This window comes from Zonotrichia leucophrys, chromosome Z (genome assembly GCF_028769735.1).
Source record: "Zonotrichia leucophrys gambelii isolate GWCS_2022_RI chromosome Z, RI_Zleu_2.0, whole genome shotgun sequence".
NCBI classification, from domain to species: Eukaryota; Metazoa; Chordata; class Aves; order Passeriformes; family Passerellidae; genus Zonotrichia; species Zonotrichia leucophrys.
Genome location: NC_088200.1, coordinates 679,908 through 701,297, shown reverse-complemented (window position 1 = coordinate 701,297; position 21,390 = coordinate 679,908). Strand labels below are relative to the sequence as shown.

Sequence of the window (21,390 nt, the reverse complement as noted above, 5' to 3'; positions counted from 1 at the left end):
AGAGCACGGTGATTTTTTTTTTTTTTTTCCCTTTGAGGCTGCTCGGTGGGTGAAGGCACCCGCGGGTAGGAAGAGCTCAGCTGCCTCACCTGTGATCCGTCATACCTTCCCCGCAGGGAACACCCCCGGAGGGCAGGGACTCGAGGGGACACTGCCAAGCCCCCGGGGCCACAGCGGCCCCAGAACGGGTCCCACGGGGACGATGGCTCGGGGCAGACCCAGAAACCCACAGGTTAAAACTGATAAGCGAGTGCACGTTGGGCACGGGCAGAGGAAAGGGCAGAACGCCCAGCCTGGAGGGTCCGGCTGCTCCGCACCCTCCGCTGCGAGGGATGCCCCGAGGCGGGGGCCAGGCGGGATCCCCCTCCCTCGGCTCCTCGCAGCGGCTGGGGCACAAGCGGGGAACCAGATCCGCACAGGCGGTGCCTCCAAGGAACGGGGAGCGGATCCCCTGGGCGGCTTGTGTCGTAGATGGCGAGGGATGCTGGGCTCACCGGGCTCTCTTGGTGATGGGGAGGGATGCTCGGGATCACCGGGCTCTCCCGGGGATGGCGAGGGATCACCGGGCTCTCTCGGGGATGGGGAGGGATGCTCGGGCTCACCGGGCTCTCTCGGGGATGGCGAGGGATGCTCGGGCTCACCGGGCTCTCTCGGGGATGGGGAGGGATGCTCGGGATCACCGGGCTCTCTCGGGGATGGCGAGGGATCACCGGGCTCTCTCGGGGATGGCGAGGGATGCTGGGCTCACCGGGCTCTCTTGGTGATGGGGAGGGATGCTGGGCTCACCGGGCTCTCTCGGGGATGGGGAGGGATGCTCGGGATCACCGGGCTCTCTCGGGGATGGCGAGGGATGCTCGGGATCACCGGGCTCCCTCCGGCCATAGTGAGGGGGATCGGACCTCTCCGTGCCGCTCCCCCCGGGGATGGCGAGGGGAGAGCGGACCCCTGGGGCAGCTTTACCGGGGGATGGCGAGGGGGGAGCGGGGTGAGCGCACCCCTGGGTGCTTCCTCCCGGGGATGGCGAGGGATGACCGGACCGACCCCAGGGTGTTTCCCCCGGGTATGGCGAGAGGGGCTCGCTCCCCTCCGGTGGCTTTTCCTGTGCATGGCGAGCGATGGCCGGACCCCGGGCGGTCCCTCCCCGGAACGGGTGGGGGTTCCCGATGCGGGGGCGGCTTTTCGCAGGCACGGCGGGGGAGGAGGGGACCCGCGGGCGGCTCCTCCCGCGGATGGCGAGGGGGGCGCCGAGCTCCGCAGCGTCGTTTCGCGGGCACGGCGAGGGATGCCCGGAGCGCGGCGGTGCCTCCGGGGCCGGGGGGTGGCGGCGGCGGCCCCGCCCCCCGCAGGTGCCGGCGCGGCGGGGCCGGGGGTGACGTCAGGCGGGGCGGGCGCGGTGCCGGTGCCGGTCGGGCCATGGCGGAGCCGAGCGCGGCGGCCCCGGTGAGTGCGGCGGCCCCGGCGCTGCCCCCGAGCCCCGGCGGGCGCTGCCGCTGAGCGGGGCCGGGCGGGTCCGTGTTCGTGCGTCCGTGCGTCCGTGCGTCCGTGTGTCCGTGCGTCCGTGCCCCGTGCGGGACCGCCCGCGGGAGCGTCCCTGGGAGCGGTGCCGGTGTCGCCTCGTCCTTCCCGTGCCCCGGAGCCCCCCGCCCGGAACGGAGGGATTGGAACCGCCGGGAGCGCCGGCGGGCTGCCTGCGAGGGCGAGCGGAGACACCGGCATTGCTGCTCCGCCGTTCCACACGGGCTCGGTGCGTCTTTGTGTGCCCTGTGGGCTCGTTCGGGCGCCGTGCCCTGTCTGTGTGTCCGTGCCTCGCGGCTCTGTCCGTGCCCGAGTGTCTCTGTGTGCCCTGTCTGACTGTGTGTCTTCTGTCCGGGCTCTGTGTGTGTCTGTGTGTGCCTTGTCGATCTGTCTGTCCGTGCCTGCCGGTCTGTCCGTGTTCGTGTGTGCGCCCTGTCTGTCCTGGCCATGTCTGTCTGTATGTGCCCTGTCTGTCTGTCCTGGACATCTATGTCTCTATGTGCCCTGTCTGTCTGTCAGTCCGGGCGGTGTGTGTCCGTATGTGCCCTGTCTGTCTGTCCGTGTGTGCCCTGTCTGTCAGTCCGGGCGGTGTGTGTCTGTATGTGCCCTATCTGTCCGGGCAGCATGCGTCTGTATGTGCCCTGTCTGTCTGTCTGTCTGGGCGGTGTGTGTCCGTACGTGCCCTATTTGCCCACACGGTCCCTCTGTGTCCTTTCGTGCCCTGCGAGCCCACACGTGCTGTGTGTGCCCACGGTCCCCATGGCTCTGTACCTGCCCTGTGAGTCCCTGCGTGCCCCGGGGTGTCCCTGTGAGCTGTATCCATCCACCCATGGGTGCCGTAATGGGCTGTACCCGCCCTGTGCGCCCACTCGTGCCCTGTGAACGGGCTCTGTGTGTGCCACCCGTGCCCCATGGCTGTGCAGGTCCTGTGTGTGTCCCACTCGTGCCATGTGTGTCCCTCTGTGCAGGTCCTATGTGTGTCCCACCCGTGCCCCATGGCTGTGCAGGTCCCATGGGTGTTCCACTCGTGCCGTGTGTGTCCCTCTGTGCAGGTCCTGTGTGTGTCCCACTCGTGCCATGTGTGTCCCTCTGTGCAGGTCTGGTGTGTCCCACTCGTGCCATGTGTGTCCCTCTGTGCAGGTCCTGTGTGCCCACTCGTGCCATGTGTGCCACCCGTGCCGGTCCTATGTGTGTCCCACCCATGCCCCATGGCTGTGCAGGTCCCATGGGTGTTCCACTCGTGCCGTGTGTGCCCCTCTGTGCAGGTCCTGTGTGCCCACTCGTGCCCCATGGCTGTGCACGTCCCACTCGTGCCACGTGTGTCCCTCTGTGCAGGTCCTGTGTGTGCCATTCGTGCTGTGTGTGTCCCTCTGTGCAGGTCCTGTGTGTGTCCCACTCGTGCCATGTGTGTCCCTCTGTGCAGGTCCTGTGTGCCCACTCGTGCCATGTGTGTCCCTCTGTGCAGGTCTGGTGTGTCCCACTCGTGCCACGTGTGTCCCTCTGTGCAGGTCCCATGTGTGTCCCACTCGTGCCATGTGTGCCCCTCTGTGCAGGTCTGGTGTGTCCCACTCGTGCCCCATGGCCGTGCACGTCCCACTCGTGCCGTGTGTGCCCCTCTGTGCAGGTCCTGTGTGTGCCATTCGTGCCACGTGTGTCCCTCTGTGCAGGTCCTGTGTGCCCACTCGTGCCATGCGTGTCCCTCTGTGCAGGTCCTGTGTGTGCCATTCGTGCCATGTGTGTCCCTCTGTGCAGGTCCTGTGTGCCCACTCGTGCCCCATGGCTGTGCACGTCCCACTCGTGCCACGTGTGTCCCTCTGTGCAGGTCCTGTGTGTGCCATTCGTGCCGTGTGTGCCCCTCTGTGCAGGTCCTGTGTGCCCACTCGTGCCCCATGGCCGTGCACGTTCCACTCGTGCCATGTGTGTCCCTCTGTGCAGGTCCTGTGTGCCCACTCGTGCCATGTGTGCCCCTCTGTGCAGGTCCTGTGTGTGCCATTCGTGCCACGTGTGTCCCTCTGTGCACACCCGTGTGTTCACCCAGACAAACCCGCTGTCACTGCCTGGCAGGTCCCTGGAGCCCTTCCCTGTGCCCAGAGAGAGAAGGTTGCTCCTCTCCCTCTGCCCTGCTCCAGGGCACGCTGCGTTTGTTCTCCACCAGGTTTATCTCCTCTCACCTGGGGGGGAGGTGGCAGGTGGTGACAGTCCAGGTTTGATGGCACTGGGACATGCCTGGCGTGTGGGGAAGGTGAGTTTGGCTGCGGACATCCATCCCTGGGCTGCTGTGGTGTGAGGAGCAGAAAGGGGGAGGCAAACCCGACCCTGGTGTGGCAGTGGCTCTGCTGGGCTGTCCCCACACACACAGAGGATCCCTCCCTCCTCCCCGAGGCGTGGGGCTGGCAGGGGAGAGGCTCCCCGGGCTGCAGAGCTCAGAGCTTGGCCTTTGCTGGCTGTCAGAGGTGCTGGGGAGCCTCTGCCAGCCTGGCTGTGCCTGGGGACATGGTGGCCACAGGAGGGGATGTGCAGGGCCCCCCCTTGTCCAAGCAGCTGGCTCGGTAGTGGGATGTTGGCTTGGCTGCTGCGAGGGATGGGGTCTCTGCAGTCAGCTCTGTGCTGCTCACAGTTAATTAGACACGACTAATCCTGTCTGGCGCTGGGAACGTCCCAGCAAGCCAGAGTGCTTTTCCCTGTCCTGGTCTGGGCAGGATCGCAGCCTCGTGCAGAGCAAGGCCTGGGGACAGGGACATCGTTTTGAGCCCTGTGGACGTGATCAGGGGTGGCAGCTCAGACCTGCAGTGCCCTGACCTTGCAGGGCTGGACAGGTGTCAGTCAGGGGGAAGGTGACAAACCCCGTGAAGGTTTGCAGGGAGAGAGGGAGGTCAGGACTGTAATGAGGATATTGCAGGAATAAGGACCAGAGCTGGACCTTTGTGGATAAATGTCACACCCAGCCAGTGAGCATCAGCATTCCCCATCCCCACAAAAGAGAAGGGGGCAAAGGGACACGATTATCCCTGTTCCACGGATGCCCTTGTGCTTGGGAGAGCCGTCAGCGTGTGCCCTGCTCTGGGCTTGGAGGCACAGCGGAGCGGAGTCGGGCTCACTTGAGGGTATGAGTCAGAGGTGGGTTTATCAGTGCGGGGTTAATGGTCGGTGATCTTGGAGGGCTTTTCCAACCTAAACGAGCCTCTGGCTGTGATTCATCGCAGTCCTTTCCCTCCTGCAGCTGAGCCCGGGCTGTTAGCGAGGACTGATAAAACCTGCAATCGCAATCCAATGACCCGTGTTTGCAAAGAACGACATTGATCTGGGAACATCCCGCTCTGCAGGCCGAGTCCTCCAGGCAGAGGGTCGTGTTTGTCCCTTCCTTCTGCCCAGAACAGAGTCCTGAAGGAGCTGGATTAGCTCCTGCCCCCTGGGCTGCCAAAATCTCTAGAGCGGGTATTCAGGGCTGGAATTACCCCTCAGATTTCCAGGCTGCGGGAGCCAACTCGCTTGCACTTGGAGCTGCTCTAGTGGATGCTGTTTGTTTGCCCTTGCTGAGGGCCCTAAAAGGGTCTGTTCCGAGCTGTCCCCCACCAAAAAGGGGTGACAGGCACCTCCAAATGAGGCTTGTTTCCCTCCTCGGAAAGCCTCGCATGCAGACCAGGCAAATGCCTTTCAGGGTGCTGGTTCTGATTTGGATAGCTGAGCTTGAGAGGTCTAAATTTAAGCGAGATGAATCTCACATCTCACCCGGTGCTTGCAAACCTTGCTTTTCAGACTTTTCGCCTTGATCTTTCCTTTTTTTAGCACGACCCTGCTGTTCTCCTACCACTCAGGACTCTTCTCAGGCGCAGAAAATGCTTCTGAAAGTTTCCACCCTCCCCCCAGGTGGGAGGTGTTGCAGAAATGCAACTGCAGGGAAGCATTTGCAGCTCATCCTCCTTGCAGAAGCCCGGGTTAAACAAGCAGCCTGTTAATTTTGTGTTAATGGCTCTGAGCAACGCCGATTTCCCCCCCCCGCCGCCTCCCTCCGCCACCCTCTTCCTCCCTACCTTGTGCCAACATTTAATTGCTCTCACTCTGGAGAGATGCTATCTCATTTCAAGGTTGAACCTATCTAGTTTTGGCTTGCAAGGTGGGGGATGTTGCCGTGTCCTTACCGCGGAGGTCACTGCCTGCTCCTTGTCCCCTCCATCCCCGCTGCTCGGGAGCCCCAGGGTGCTGTCCCTTCTCATGTGGCACCCTGGGGACGTGGCTGTGTGGCCAAGTGCCCATCTGGGTGCAGCCGTGGGTGTGAGCTCGCTTTTCTGATCCTTAGGGACGCGTTCCCGCTGTCCCCTCAGGGAACACACGCTTTGTGCTGTGCCTTAGGCGGGAGACGCTCCGTGCTCATCCCAAACCTTTCCTGGCCCTGGCAGAGCTCTGTGTCCATCTCCCTGCCACACAAACCCGTGCTCTGTCCCACTGTGACCTCTCTGAGGTGATTTGGGCCACCAACCAACCAACCAACCAACCAACCATCCATGAGTTACTGCGGCTTTCCGTGTTAGAGATTTACATTTAATATAATCCCAGGAAGGAGTCGGGGACGGGATAGGCAGTGACACAAATCCCCGAGGAAGGTGCTGGGATGTTTTTTCTGCACAGGGAGCAGCCACACCTGATGCTGTGTGGAGTTTGGTTGCACCTGCTGTGGGATCCATCCTCGGGGGTATTCTGTGCTCTGGAGAAATGTGGGCAAACACTGCGTCGAGGCAACAGTAATGCCTTTAGGTAGATAATAAGGCTCCTAAATAGATCTAATTCCAGGAAACTCAGCTGGCTGATTGGAATTGTATTTTTAGTCTCTGGTTCGTGTATTTACCTGAGACTTCTGTCCTGCTGTTCTAGCTGGAGCTGACCCCGGGTTGCCTGCTGCTCCTGCCTTTCACCCAAATACTCTGACTGCACAAAGTTTCCGAGTTCCACCAGTTGGTCTGAAAATGCTTTATTTTGGCAGATGCCTGGCCATACTGAAATTTCTGTCATCAAAGGGCCTTAAGGGGTCGTTGAGGGGTTTTAAAGAGGTTGCCCAGGGGGTTGGTGGGAAAAGCCCTGCCTTGGCACAGGGGGGTGCACATGGTGCTTGGTCTGGGGGCTTCCCTGCTCCTCTTTGGCAGCTGTTCCATCAGTTTCACTGACGGTACCTAATAGTGAATCTGGCAGATATCTAATTCTCTATTCCTGGCATGCTTAAAAAGTGCCTTATTTTTCAATTAATTCTGTTAGCTGTACGGATTTAATGGATTCCTTTAGAGGTCCCCATCAGTCACCGGCACCGGACGTTTCTTTTCCAGTGCCGTTCCTCTCTCCTTCCCTGTGCCTAGAAAGATCACGTTCCCACGCATTTTCCACGTCTCATCCTTGCCAGAATGGCTTTTTCATTATTTAAATCCTGCTGCTTCTCCAGGTTTGTGACTTTCGGGGTCTTTGGTAGAAGCTTTAAGCAGGTTCCTTGCTTTCACTGATGCCAGCGACTGCTCTGGGCTTTTTAAAATTTGCCCTTTTAAAGTCATACGCTGCCGCCGTTATTTTGGGCTCGCTGTTCCCGTGAGCAGCAGAGAAGCAGAGAGAAACTATAATAGAAGAAGACTTGCATTAGGCATGGCAGTTCATTTTGGCCTCGTCCCTGTCACGCAGACCTGCTGCCACTCCATGGGCAATTAACACTGGAACGTGACCCGCTCCTTGTGCCAGCAGCCACTTCTCATCCCAAAGATTTGTGAGCTCTCTGGGCCTGGTAGCAGTTACTCACGAGTTGTTTGCATGGTGGCATTTTTATTTGCACCCCTTGGGTGTGTGGATGTGATGGATGGTGGCAAGGTGTGCACGGAGAAGAGTGAAATTCATTGCTTGTGGTGTTTGTGTCTGACACCGCTGAGGAGGGAAATCACATCCTCCACGCGATAGAAATATTTTGGCATGCTGAACTCTTTAATTTGTGCCTCCTGCTGCTCTCCCAGGTGACCGTGGCACCCCTCAGACCTGGCCATGTGCTGCCAGTGGTGCTGGTGGTGCAGCCTGGGCTGGGCTCCCCAAGGGCTCCCCCTGCCCAGCGCCAGGCTGAGATTAAACACTGATCTCCTTCCAGGGCTTTCCAGGCAGGGAGGATTTACAGGAGCCGATTTCAGCCCGGCTGAAAGGTGCCAGGGTGACCTTGCCATCCCTCCCTATACCCGGGGCTGCATCAGGAGCGGGACCAGCTCCCCACTGAGAGCTTCCCCTGGCTGGGAGGCTGCGGGGGGAACTAGCGCCGCTCCTTCCTGCAGCACTTTCCACCCGAGCCCAGCCTGTCTTTAAAAAGCAGCCGGCGTGGTTGTGCTTGGAACAGGCAGCTCGGTTTCTATATTTCCATACACAGCGCTCATCTCCGTAGGAGGCCGGGCAGCCCACGCCGCTGCCGCAGCCCGGAGCTCTTCCCGGCTCTTCCCGGCTCGTTCCCGGAGGCGGGAAGGAGCAGGGAGCTCTGCAGAGTGCCTCGTGTGTGCCCCACGCTCCTCGGGGCACGGCTGTCCCCTCCTGGGCCGGCCGCCTTGTGTCACACACGCTGCCCTTGTGTCCTGAGGCCACCCCGCCTCACCTGCCCTGCCCTGATGCGCCAGGTGAGCCCTCAGCTCCTGCTGCCCCCAGCCTGGCTCTGCTCCACGGGCACTCCAGGTCCCTGTGGTCTCCCGTGGGAGTGGCTGGGCCGTGTTTCAGCATCACCTTACATCCCCTCTGGATTCGGGGAGCAGCAAACCACCCCCTCCCCGAGCTGAGCCCTGTGTTGGTGTCCATCTGTCCCAGCGGTCTGGGTTATTTGCACAGTTTAATTCTTGGCTACACCTGGTTTTACAACGGGATTAATTTCATGGCAACTGATACACCTGCAACAATTAGCTATGTAAACCGAGATAAAAGGCCAATCAAATTTCATGGTTTGGCGTGCAGGCTGCTTCCAGCTGGAGGCTTCCTGAGCCCTTCGGAAATCCCTCCCCGGAGGAGGCTCTGCAGGTCATCTCCAGCCCCGAGCGAGGCTTGTTCCTCTGTGAAACGAGCGAAATGGAGCTGGGGAATGAGGCAATGAGCCAGGGAGGCTGAGCCTTGAAATGGGGCTGGGGAATGCAGAAATGTCCAGGGAGGCTGAGCCTTTGGGGACAAGGCTGCTCCCCCTGCCCACCTCTGGGTTTGGGATGATGCCCAGGGGTGTTCCCAGCCCCAAGTGAGGCTTGTTCCTCTGTGAAATGAGTGAAATGGGAATGCAGCAATGAGCCAGGGAGGCTGAGCCTTGAAATGGGGCTGGGGAATGCAGAAATGTCCAGGGAGGCTGAGCCTTGAAATGGGGCTGGGGAATGCAGCAATGTCCAGGGAGGCTGAGCCTTTGGGGACAAGGCTGCTCCCCCTGCCCACCTCTGGGTTTGGGATGATGCCCAGGGGTGTTCCCAGCCCCGAGTGAGGCTTGTTCCTCTGTGAAATGAGTGAAATGGGAATGCAGCAATGAGCCAGGGAGGCTGAGCCTTGAAATGGGGCTGGGGAATGCAGCAATGTCCAGGGAGGCTGAGCCTTGGGGACAAGGCTGCTCCCCCTGCCCACCTCTGGGTTTGGGATGATGCCCAGGGGTGTTCCCAGCCCTGGTCGGGTGCTCTGGGGGCAGGACCAGGTTTGAGCCAGGCTGGAAATCCCCCCATGCTTTGCGGGCTCTGTGCTCCACTGAGTGGGCATGGGAAGTTCTGAGCCATCATCACAAAGTGCCTTTGGGTAAAGGTAAATTAAAGGTAAATTAAAGATAAATTAAACCCTTTCCGGTAAGGGTAAATTAAACCCTTTCCCTGCTGCGAGGGGGCAGGGCTGGGAATGCTGGTGTGGAAATAGGTCCCGGCTCAAAATTACTCCAAGGACAGAGGGTAGGTGCTGGGCTGCTCGGGATGGGATCCATCTGGGACTGCTTCCAGCTAAAATGAGATCAAGGAGAATGGGACGAGGGAAAAACAGGCAGATATCTGTGCGTTTCTGTGGGGATTGCAGCGTGAAACCTTGGGCTGGGCTCAGTGCTGGGCTCGTCTCCCACTGCCCACAGTGCCCAGAAAAGTTGGTTTGCTCCAGGTTTTGTCCCAGGTTGCTGTAATTCCCACCCTGCATCCCAGAAGCGGTGCTGGGATGGGCGGGTGAGGAAGGGGCTGCACCTCTGGGGGTCAGAGCTGTGGTCCTGGGCCAGTGAAATTCACCAGGTCATGGATGTGCTGCAGCTCCTCGGGCCTGAGCCAGGGGGAATGCTGGCCAGAGGATGGCTCGGAGAGCTGGGGCTGCTCAGCTGCACCAGAGAAGCTCCAGGGACACCTGAGAGCCCCTGCCAGGGCCTGCAGGGGCTCCAGGAGAGCTGCACAGCCCCTGGGGACAAGGCAGGCAGGGACAGCAGCCAGGCAATGGCTCCCAGGGCCAGAGGGCAGGGACAGATTTTGGCCCATTGGGAATGAGGAATTGCTGGCTGGGAGGGTGGGCAGGCCCTGGCCCAGGGTGCCCAGAGCAGCTGTGGCTGCCCCTGGATCCCTGGCAGTGTCCCAGGCCAGGCTGGATGGGGCTGGGAGCAGCCTGGGACAGTGGGAGCTGTCCCTGCACATGGCAGGGGGTGGAACAGGATGAGCTTTGAGGTCTGTTCCACCCTAAGCCATTCTGGAATTCTGTCACTGGTTTGCATTTTTCTTACAAGCATTGGATCTGACCTGTGTTCAGGCACCTGTACCCAGGAGACTATTTTTCAGATAATTTTAGAACTGCAGTTCTTTTGCTCTCTGGGAATTCTCCTTTCTCCGCAGTTTTTTGTTTGGCTTTTTTTTATTTTTATTTTTTCAGTGTGAGGTTATATCAACTTGAGAAAGGCTTTATCAGAGCTTGCAATGAGCAGGCCAGGCTTAGCTCCCTTCCACACAACCTCCCAGGCCGAGTACAGAAATACAATAAATTAGAAATAATGATGTCTTCTGAGCGAGGCAGTGAGCAGGCAAGGGCTGTCCTCGTGCCCAGGAGAGCTGGGAGCCAGGAATGGTGGCCAGGGAGCTGTTCCTGGGGGGGCTAGAAAAGGGAACTCTTGGGAAGCAGGAATGCCTGTGGGATGGAGAGGGGTCCTGTAGCTCCTGGAGTCACTGCCGGGCTGAAAGGGGCTCTGGGGCCAGCTGTGCATCCAGCTGTGTGTCCACTTGTGTATCCAGCTGTATTGCAGCTCTGGAGCCAGCTGTTCATCCAGCTGTGCTGCAGCTCTGGTGCCAGCTGTGTGCCCAGCCGTGCTGCAGCTCTGGAGCCAGCTGTGCATCCAGCTGTATTGCAGCTCTGGAGCCAGCTGTTCATCCAGCTGTGCTGTAGCACTGGGGCCACCTGTGCATCCAGCTGTGCTGCAGCACTGCGGCCAGCTGTGCATCCAGCTGTGCATCCAGCTGTGCATCCAGCTGTGCAGAAGTGCGTCCAGCTGTGCTGCAGCTCTGGGGCCAGCTGTGCATCCAGCTGTGCTGTAGCACTGGGGCCACCTGTGCATCCAGCTGTGCTGCAGCACTGCGGCCAGCTGTGCATCCAGCTGTGCATCCAGCTGTGCATCCAGCTGTGCAGAAGTGCGTCCAGCTGTGCTGCAGCTCTGGGGCCAGCTGTGCATCCAGCTGTGCAGAAGTGCGTCCAGCTGTGCTGCAACTCTGGGGCCAGCTGTGTGCCCAGCTGTGCTGCAGCGCTGGGGCCAGCTGTGCATCCAGCTGTGCTGCAGCTGTGCATCCAGCTGTGCAGAAGTGCGTCCAGCTGTGCTGCAGCTCTGGTGCCAGCTGTGTGCCCAGCCGTGCTGCAGCTCTGGGGTCAACTGTCTATCCAGCTGTTCTGCAGCACTGCGGCCAGCTGTGCATCCAGCTGTGCTGCAGCTCTGGGGCCAGCTGTGCATCCAGCTGTGCTGCAGCTCTGGGGCCAGCTGTGCATCCAGCTGTGCTGCAGCTCTGGAGCCAGCTGTGCATCCAGCTGTGCTGCAGCTCTGGGGCCAGCTGTGCATCCAGCTGTGCTAGCACAGGGCTGGGGTGTGCTCCTCTCTCCCTCACCCCTGTGACACCAAATCCTGAACTCCAGTGAGCTACATTTCAGTGCAAAATTGTCATTTCTCCTTTTTCCCCCCAAGCTCACTCTACAGCTGGTGCCAGCTTTGGGTGCTTTGGTGGGAGAGCCAAGGAAATGTGAAATTGGGTGAGATTCCTTTGGGAAAATGAAGTTGGAGTGGTCGGTGGTGACCATGAAGGGATCGAGATGAGCACGGTGCCATCTCTGGGTCATCCCCTTTCTGACTGAGCAAGGGGCAGGGAAGTCGCAAAGGGCATCTTGATGGCCTTTATACTTGCCAGAAAATGCCAATTTTGATTTTCCTGACTGAGGGATTCTGAACCTTGTCAGTCAGAGGCTTGTCCCACCTGTTTGAAAAGGACACAAAATCACCGAGGGTGAGAAGGCAGCCTCACCTGCCCCCAAAATCCCTGCTCCCAAAATCCCTGCTCCCAAAACCCCTGCTGGCCACACCTGCTCCCAAAATCCCTGCTCCCAAAATCCCTGCTGGCCATATCTGCTCCCAAATTCCCTGCTGGATCACAGCGCTCCAGCAGCTCTTTATCTCCTGTGTTATCCTGCTCTCTGGAAAAGCTTTGAGTCTTTGTCTCTCCGAGTCATTAGCAGCACCCTCCCCAATCTCTTCTGCTAAATATGGGTCTAAGGTTAAAAAAAAAATCACAAATCTCTGAGCTGGAAAGCAAATTGCTGTCTGCTTCAAACACAGGCCGTGTTGTGGAAAAGAGAAGCAGCTGGGAGGAATTCCCGATTGTAATAACACTCACAGGATCATTTCAGGACATGAGGGTGCTGTGTGTTCCAGCAGATCCCAGGATCTGCCAGGATCCATGCCGTGGCTGAGCAGAGTGGGAGGAGAACGCCACACCAAAGTTTGGGAAGCTCACTGCTCCCTGTGGAGGAGCCTGGGCTGGTGCTCATCCCAAAGTTTGGGAAGATCATTTTTCCCTGTGGAGGAGCCTGGTTTGGCTCACCTCAAAGTTTATGAAGCTCATTTTCCCTGTGGAGGAGCCTGGGCTGGTGCTTGTGCCCATCCCAAAATTTGGGAAGCTCATTGTTCCCTGTGGAGGAGCCTGGGTTGGTGCCTGTGCCCATCCCAAAGTTTGGGAAGCTCATTTTCCCTGTGGAGGAGCCTGGGCTGGTGCTTGTGCCCATCCCAAAATTTGGGAATCTCATTGCTCCCTGTGGAGGAGCCTGGGTTGGTGCTGGTGCTCATCCCAAAGTTTGGGAAGCTTGTTTTTCCCTCTGGAGTGTCTGGGCTGGTCCTTGTGCCCATCCCAAAGTTTGGGAAGATTTTTCCCTGTGGAGGAGCCTGGGCTGGTATGTTTGTATTCATCCCAAAGTTCAGGAAGCTCGTTTTCCTCTTTGGACAAGTCTGCGTTGGTGCCTGTACTCATCCCAAAGTTTGGGAAGCTCATTTTTCCCTGTGGAGGAGCCGGGGCTGGTGCCTGTGCCCATCCCACCTTTCTCCTGAGGCTGAGGGTGCCAGGCAGCCCCACTGACCCCACAGAGGCTGTGGGGTGATGCTGACACAGGACACAACCTTGGGCTCCCCCTGGAGACCCCGAATCTCCCAGGGGCTTGGACTCACAGCCTGGAATCCCAGCTCATTTCCGACTCTGACCTCCTTTATCCAAATAAATCTCACGTGCCTGCTACTACTCAGACAGCAAAAATAATCTTTGCTGCCGCCGTGATATGTGTGTCAGCTTTTCCTCATCCCAGCAAAGTGCTGTAAGAGCTGCAAAATGCTTCGGAAACATGAGGACCTTTTTGAGCAACAGAGATTGAAAGGGGAGGGGGGAAAAATGAGTCTCTGGGACTTAGAAACCAAACCCCTCAGCCAGGTTTCCCTGGCTGCATTCCTTTTGCAAAATGGCCCTGCTGCTGCCCACTGGAGCCAAATGGGAAGGAAGGGATTAAAGGTGTGAGACTGCTCCATCCTGATGGCTCTGTCACAATCCTGGGCAGAGCAGAAGGGACGTTTCAGGGCAGTATTTAGCTAAATAAATGCTGGGCACCGTGGGGTCTGGAGCCTGATTGCATTGCTCTCAGCGAGGCCATGCTCCAAGCCTGCAATTAAACCACCGGGTTTGGGAGCAGAGCAGATCACCCAAAAACCTCCAGCAGCTCCCTCCCAGCTGTGCTGTGAGTGCTGCCCCCTCCATTCTCCCTTCTGGGCCCCAGCCTGGGTGGGGAGCAGGGTCACACCTGGCTCAGGTGATCCTGGTGAGGCTGGCAGCGGGCAGGCAGTGCTGGGCTGTAGAAGCAATGTGGGCAGGATGGTCAGGACGGATGGACACGAGACATCTCTGCAGCCTGGTCATGGAACTTGGGGTTTATTGCACAGGGCCTGGGTGCAGGGCCCTGCTGGGATTTGGGGTTTATTGCACAGGGCCTGGGTGCAGGGCCCTGCTGGGATTTGGGGTTTATTGCACAGGGCCTGGGTGCAGGGCCCTGCTGGCATTTGGGATTTATTGCACAGGGCCTGGGTGCAGGGCCCTTCTGGGATTTGGGGTTTATTGCAAAGGGCGTGGATGCAGAGCCCTGCTGGGATTTGGGGTTTATTGCACAGGGCCTGGGTGCAGGGCCCTTCTGGGATTTGGGGTTTATTGCAAAGGGCGTGGATGCAGGGCCCTGCTGGGATTTGGGGTTTATTGCACAGGGCCTGGGTGCAGGGCCCTGCTGGGATTTGGGGTTCATTGCACAGGGCCTGGGTGCAGGGCCCTGCTGGGATTTGGGGTTTATTGCAAAGGGCCTGGGTGCAGGGCCCTGCTGGGATTTGGGGTTTATTGCAAAGGGCCTGGGTGCAGGGCCCTGCTGGGATTTGGGGTTTATTGCAGAGGGCCTGGGTGCAGGGCCCTGCTGGGATTTGGGGTTTATTGCACAGGGCCTGGGTGCAGGGCCCTGCTGGGATTTGGGGTTCATTGCAAAGGGCCTGGGTGCAGGGCCCTGCTGGGATTTGGGGTTCATTGCAAAGGGCCTGGGTGCAGGGCCCTGTTGGGATTTGGGGTTTATTGCACAGGGCCTGGGTGCAGGGCCCTGCTGGGATTTGGGGTTCATTGCACAGGGCCTGGGTGCTGGGGCCTTTTGGGATTTGGGGTTTATTGCAAAGGGCCTGGGTGCAGGGGCCTGCTGGGATTTGGGGTTTATTGTACGGGGCCTGGGTGCAGGGCCCTGCTGGGATTTGGGGTTTATTGCACAGGGCCTGGGTGCAGGGCCCTGATGGGAGCACAGCTCAGAGCAGGACTGAGAGAAGAGAGGGGGAGAGAGGATGAGAGGGTGAGAGAGTAAGAGTAAAAGGGGTAAGAGTAAATGGCAAGAGCTAAGAGACAAGAGGTAAGAGCTAAGAGCATAGAAAAGTAAGAGAGTGAAATTCCCATTACAATACAATAAATCATCTTCTGTGCGGAATATTCTGATTCTCACTAACCAATCTAGTACAAGATGCAAATCCTATAGCATTTACATACAGCCTATAAGAATCATTACATTACCACACTGTGTTACATTTCAAACCCTACAAACTCCTCTTTGGGCCCTTCTGCCAAGCTGGCGGGTCTGCTCTGACCCTTGGAGCTGCTTGCAAGCAGAGGATGTTGTTCCATCAAAAGGGGATCACCTTCAGCTAGCCACACCATTGTTTTCCAGTTGTTCAGTAACTGAGGCATCTCAAAGCTTGCTTTCATTTCAATCTCACTCATACTTTCCATATTCTCAAAATCTTTTGCCAGACAATCATATTTATAAGAATTTCCTGTTCCATTTTTCCCAACACTGGGCTATGATTCCCTGAGGGATCTTTGGGGTCTGAGACCTCTGCCCACCTCCTGCTTGGCTCCTGCTCTTCACCAAAGGGTGGTGGTGAAGCACTTCTCCTCCTGATCCAGCCCGGACACGCAGTGCTGTGTGTGCAGGCGTGAGGGAGCACCCGGGACTGACGGGCTGGAAGGAGCAGCAGAAGCTGGCAGAGATTTTTGGTGGGTTGCACCTTGGCGTGGGAATTGGTGTGCTAGGGCTTGATCTCCAGTGCAAGCACACAGCAGAGGGGCTTGGGTGAAGGGAAGAGAGAAACAAAGATGGATTAAAGAAGAAAAGAGAGAGCGAGACAGAAGAAAAGAGAGATCACCAGTCCTGACTCCAGTGTGGATCCAGCTGATGGGATGTCCTGGGGCCCTGGGCTTTGTGGGGCACATTTTAATCTTCCACTCCCTGGGGAGAAGTTTCCCACTTTTTGTGCAAGTCAGTTCTCATTCACAGTGGTTCCTTCAGGCCTTTCTGGAAACGGTTTGGGGCTTTGGGCCCTTGGATGGGCTCAGAGTTCCCCCCACAGTGCCCGGCCCTTCTGGCCCTGTCCCTGTGCCAGGCTGTGCTTTCCTGCAGGAGCCACAACCAGGAGATTTGTCCCTAGAATGCTGCCCTGCTCCCACATGGCCCCTTCTCCAGCCACATCCTGGACTTCCTCTGGTGTGTTTCTACCAAGTGCTTGCTTGTAATTCCCAAAAACCCTTGGTTGGCTCCACACCATGCCCAAGCTATTGTTGTTTGGGACATGAACATTAGCTCCTCACCTGCTGGGATTCCGCTCTGGCAGTGGCTGAGGAGCGCAAACCACAGTGGGACAGAGCTCCAGGGCTCTGGGGGACTCTGGTGCAGGGATCACCCTCTGAATTTTGTTGTCCTGGTTTTAAGGCTCGCTTGGCCTGAGGAATGTGAGCTTGAGGGCGGCCTGAGCTGTGCCTGGCCGCAACCTGGGTGTCCCAGCACAGCCTGGGTGTCTGTCTCGGGACAGCCTGGGTGTTCAGGACAGCCTGTCTGTCTGTCTGTCCCAGGGTACCTGGCTGTCTCTCCTGGCCTGGGTCCCTGCACCTGGGAGGCCATGGTGTGGCAAACCCAGCAGAGCCCAGCCTGGTTGCTGTGGCAGGGGAGCTGGAGGACTGGCGGGGTGTGCTTCCTCCCTCACCACGACCCCATTAAAATTTAAGGGTTAAAGTGGGAGTAGTGAAAGAGAATTTTCTATTTAAGGCTTTTAATTCATTTTTACCTCCAGTTTTAGCTGGAGTTTGTGCAAACCGCTGGCAAGGCAATTAAAGTGGCTTTTTAATGGGTTATTTTTGTCGCTTCCCCATGGTGGGAGCTGAAGATCCCAGGCTGTGAGCTGCCTGGGGTAGGGACCATCCCTTTGCTGTGCTGCTCTGATGTTTGATCCCTAATTGGGTTTTATTCACCAGCCCTAGCTGAGTCACAACGAGAGGGAGAAGGTGCTGGATGGAACATGGGGAGCAAAATGTCCAGGCTGCAGCTCCCCAAGGCTTCCAGGCTGGATCCATCCTGGAAAGGAAGAGTACAGGACTTTGGAAAATGAAGCGCACAGTTTGTTTTGGATGGTCGGTCCAAGGGCAAAAAGCAATGAAAAAAAAACCTGCTTGCCTGAGAGTTCCTCTCAAATCCTGAGGGCTGCTGGGAGCAGATGAGGGTGTGGGATGTCCTGGGTGAGGATGTGATGCCTGCAGAGCAGCCCTGTCCCTCCAGGTGCAGGGGAAGTCTAATTTCAGACTTGTTTTGGGGACATTTTCCTGAAGCTCTGTCCCTCCAGGTGAAGGCTGGCACTCCTGCCCTGTGTGGGACAGAGCTGCAGGTCCCACCTGGCGATGGGGGCCAGGAAGTCTAATTTCAGACTTGTTTTTGGGGACATTTTCCTGGGAGCCCTGCTGGCACCCCAGCCCTGTGTGGGACAGAGCTGCAGGTCCCACCTGCCAATGGGTGCCACTAATTCCCGACTTGTTTTTGGGGACATTTTCCTGGCAGCCCTGTCCCTCCAGGTGCAGGCTGGCACCCCTGCCCTCCGTGGGACAGAGCTGCAGGTCCCACCCTGTGATGGGGGCCAGAAGTCTAATTTCAGACTTGTTTTTGGGGACATTTTCCTGTGTGCAGGCAGAGAGAGGGCTTGGGAGTGCAGGTGCCCCGAGGGGACCCAGCACAAGCTGTTTATCCCTGGTCAGCCTGGCTTTGGCATCCCTTCCACAGTGCATCCTGTGCTCCCGCTCCCCTCCAGCCCTGAGCCCATCCCGCAGCTCAGCACGGGGGGAATGCAGGCCTCAATGAATTCCTGGTGCAGCTCAGCCAAGGGAGGCCAGGGGTGGGTCTGTTTCCCTCTGCAGAGTCCATTCATTCAGCTCCTGCCTGCATTAACACACCTCTGCTGCCTTGTGATCCCCCCTCCCAGGTCATTTGGAGAAATGCTTTCTAAAAACAGCCAGCTCCTGATTTTTTCCGGTATTATCCCATGCAGCCCCAAGATCCTGCCTAGAAAGGCAGCCTGGCTCATTGATGTTTCCTTAAAATGCAGCTAATCCATGTAATCCCATTATAGTAGTAGGTGATTATACTGACAGCAAGCTTTAGCAGTGCTCCAGCAAAGCCCTTTATTCCCTGTCTGTTCTGTGGGTGGCTAAAAGTCACTGGGAGCATATTTTGGGTTTGGTCGGTGTATTTTAGGGGCAGGACCTACCTATTTTTGTTTTGATTCCCTAGGAGATGTCCTGTGTTGTCTGTGGTAGTTCCAGCGCGTTTTTGCTCCCATCCCTCAGCCTTGCTGGCTGCTAGCACCCCATGGCTGTGTAGCAGGGTCTCCCAAAATCACTGGGCAGCATTAAAGCAGCAGGGATGGTTTCTGGCAGCACAACAGATGAGGGGGAGCTTTGCCACGTGTGCTGTGAGATTCCAGCTGTGTGTGCAGCCCTTCTCCCTCGGGAGTCAGCCCAAGGAAAAGGTGGATTTTGGGGTGCTGAGTGATGCCTCCCCACAATGGGAGGACCTGCCCAGCCTCACCAGGCAGGCTGGATGTGTGGAAAGCTGGCTGAGCGAAGAGCAGCAGGAGTTTGGGCTGGGAAGGCGGCTCCAGGGAGAGGGCACATCCCAGGAGAGGCTCCGTGTGCTCGGCTCAAGGGCTGGCTGAAGTTGCCAAGCCCTGCTGTGCTTCCTGTGCCCTGCTGCATCTGGGCAGTGCTGGGGTCCTGCTGGTGCTCCCCAGGGCCTGGGCAGCCTTGGCTGGGCAGTGTGGGGTGCAGGGCTCTGTGTGCTCGGTGCTGGTTCTGCTTGGCTCTGATTCTGCTCAGTCCTGGCTCTGCTTGGTTCTGGCTCTCCTCGGTTCTGGTTGCACTTGGTTCTGGCTCTGCTTGGTTCTGGCTCTGCTTGGTTCTGGCTCTGCTTGGTTCTGGCTCTGCTTGGGTCTGGCTCTGCTTGGTTCTGGCTCTGCTTGGTTCTGGCTCTGCTTGGTTCTGGCTCTGCTTGGCTCTGGCTCTGCTTGGGTCTGGCTCTGCTTGGGTCTGGCTCTGCTTGGGTCTGCCTCTGCTTGGTTCTGCCTCTGCTTGGTACTGGCTGTTCTTAGTTCTACCTCTGCTCAGTCCTGGCTCTGCTCAGTCCTGGCTCTGCTCGGTTCTGGCTCTGCTCGGTTCTGGCTCTGCTCTGTTCTGGCTCTGCTTGGTTCTGGCTCTGCTTGGTGGCCTTGCCCCATCATCATCAAATCACAGAATACCCTGAGCTGGAAGGGACCCACCAGGATCACCCTTGGGTGTGGATCAGAGCCGTGGCTGAGCAGACAGGGAGGAGAACGCCACAGCAATGAGCTTTGGGAAGCTCATTGTTCCCTGTGGAGGAGCAATGAGATGGATCACTATTGGAATATGTATCCCAATATAACCAGTTAGATGGTGCCCAGGCCAGTTCTGACCTTCGCTGCTGGGCCACAGGCAGCACTGTGGTGTTTAACCGCAGAGATACCTTGGCTGGCGGCAGAGTGCAGCGGGGCACAAGACAGGACTCCGTTCTCCTCAGGAGAGAGCTTCTGGCGATGGTGGAGAGAAAGGGAATGGATTCTGCTAGAAGGTAGCCAGATGTTTATTCCATGAGTACAGATACGTCTGCACTGGGCCACTGCTGGTAACAGAATAAGGCCGCATGGTCTCATTCACATTTTATAAGCTCGGGGACAGGGGAAGGGGAGGGGACAGGTGAGTTACCAACCAGGTGAAGGGGGCAGGGTCTCAAGGGAGGATGACACTTAGACAGGCCAATGACCCCCAGGCCTGAGGAGCATCCTTTGAAATCGACGAATCACACGACGCCTTGCTGGTATGTTAGCCTGATTGACAGGGCACACTCAGCAAGGGGTGAGGGGGAAGGGAGAAGGGATAGGTACACATGGGAAGGGCCCCGGAAGTTTAAAACCGGACATTGCAACACACCACAACAGATCACCAGCTGGACAGGAGGTCCAGCTCCTGCCCTGCACAGACCCCCAGCAATCCCACCCTGGGCATCCCTGGCAGCACTGCCCAAAGGCTCCTGGAGCTCTGGCAGCCTCGGGGCTGTGCCCATCCCTGGGGAGCCTGGGCAGTGCCAGCACCCTCTGGGGGAGAGCCTTTCCCTGATACCCAACCTAAACCTCCTGAAACAGCTCCAGCTGTCCCTGGGTGCTGTCCCTGTCACCCCTGAAGGTACATCAGTGTCTGATCAGGATGTATGGTGTTTCACCCCACAGACACTTTGGGCTGGCTGGGTGTGTGGTGTTTCACCCCACAGACACTTTGGGCCGGCTGGGTGTGTGGTGTTTCACCCCACAGACACTTTTGGCTGTGGGTGTGTGGTGTTTCACCCCACAGACACATTGGGCCCGGCTGGGTGTGTGGTGTTTCACCCCACAGACACTTTGGGCTGGCTGGGTGTGTGGTGTTTCACCCCACAGACACCTTTGGCTGGCTGGGTGTGTGGTGTTTCACCCCACAGACACCTTTGGCTGGCTGGGTGTGTGGTGTTTCACCCTGAGACACTTTGGGCTGTGGGTGTGTGATGTTTCGCCCCTCAGACACTTTGGGCTGGCTGGGTGTGTGGTGTTTCACCCACAGACACTTTGGGCTGTGGGTGTGTGGTGTTTCACCCCACAGACACTTTTGGCTGTGGGTGTGTGGTGTTTCACCCACAGACACTTTGGGCTGTGGGTGTGTGGTGTTTCACCCCACAGACACTTTGGGCTGTGGGTGTGTGGTGTTTCACCCCACAGACACTTTGGGCCGGCTGGGTGTGTGGTGTTTCACCCACAGACACTTTGGGCTGTGGGTGTGTGGTGTTTCACCCCACAGACACTTTGGGCTGTGGGTGTGTGGTGTTTCACCCCACAGACACTTTGGGCCGGCTGGGTGTGTGGTGTTTCACCCACAGACACTTTGGGCTGTGGGTGTGTGGTGTTTCACCCCACAGACACTTTGGGCTGGCTGGGTGTGTGGTGTTTCACCCCACAGACACCTTGGGCTGTGGGTGTGTGGTGTTTCACCCCACAGACACTTTGGGCTGGCTGAGTGTGTGGTGTTTCACCCCACAGACACTTTTGGCTGTGGGTGTGTGGTGTTTCACCCCACAGACACTTTGGGCTGTGGGTGTGTGGTGTTTCACCCCACAGACACTTTGGGCTGGCTGGGTGTGTGGTGTTTCACCCACAGACACTCTGGGCTGGGTGTGTGGTGTTTCACCCCCCAGACACTTTGGGCCGGATGGGTGTGTGGTGTTTCACCCACAGACACTTTTGGCTGTGGGTGTGTGGTGTTTCACCCCACAGACACTTTGGGCTGTGGATGTGTGGTGTTTCACCCCACAGACACTTTGGGCCGGCTGGGTGTGTGGTGTTTCACCCACAGACACTTTGGGCTGTGGGTGTGTGGTGTTTCACACAGAGACACTTTGGGCTGTGGGTGTGTGGTGTTTCACACAGAGACACTTTTGGCTGTGGGTGTGTGGTGTTTCACC

At 58.0% G+C, this 21,390-nt stretch overlaps 1 protein-coding gene across 2 annotated transcripts in view; it reads left to right on the top strand.

Moving 5' to 3' along the window:
- Positions 1-1,353: 1,353 nt before the first annotated feature.
- The window catches only part of MAPK4 (mitogen-activated protein kinase 4), a 67,718-nt gene continuing 47,681 nt past the window's right edge, over positions 1,354-21,390 (top strand). The window contains exon 1 of one of the 2 annotated variants that reach the window (XM_064736016.1): positions 1,354-1,440. The gene's annotated coding sequence lies outside the window, so the exon portion shown is untranslated. The other variant, XM_064736015.1, reaches the window with a different exon arrangement.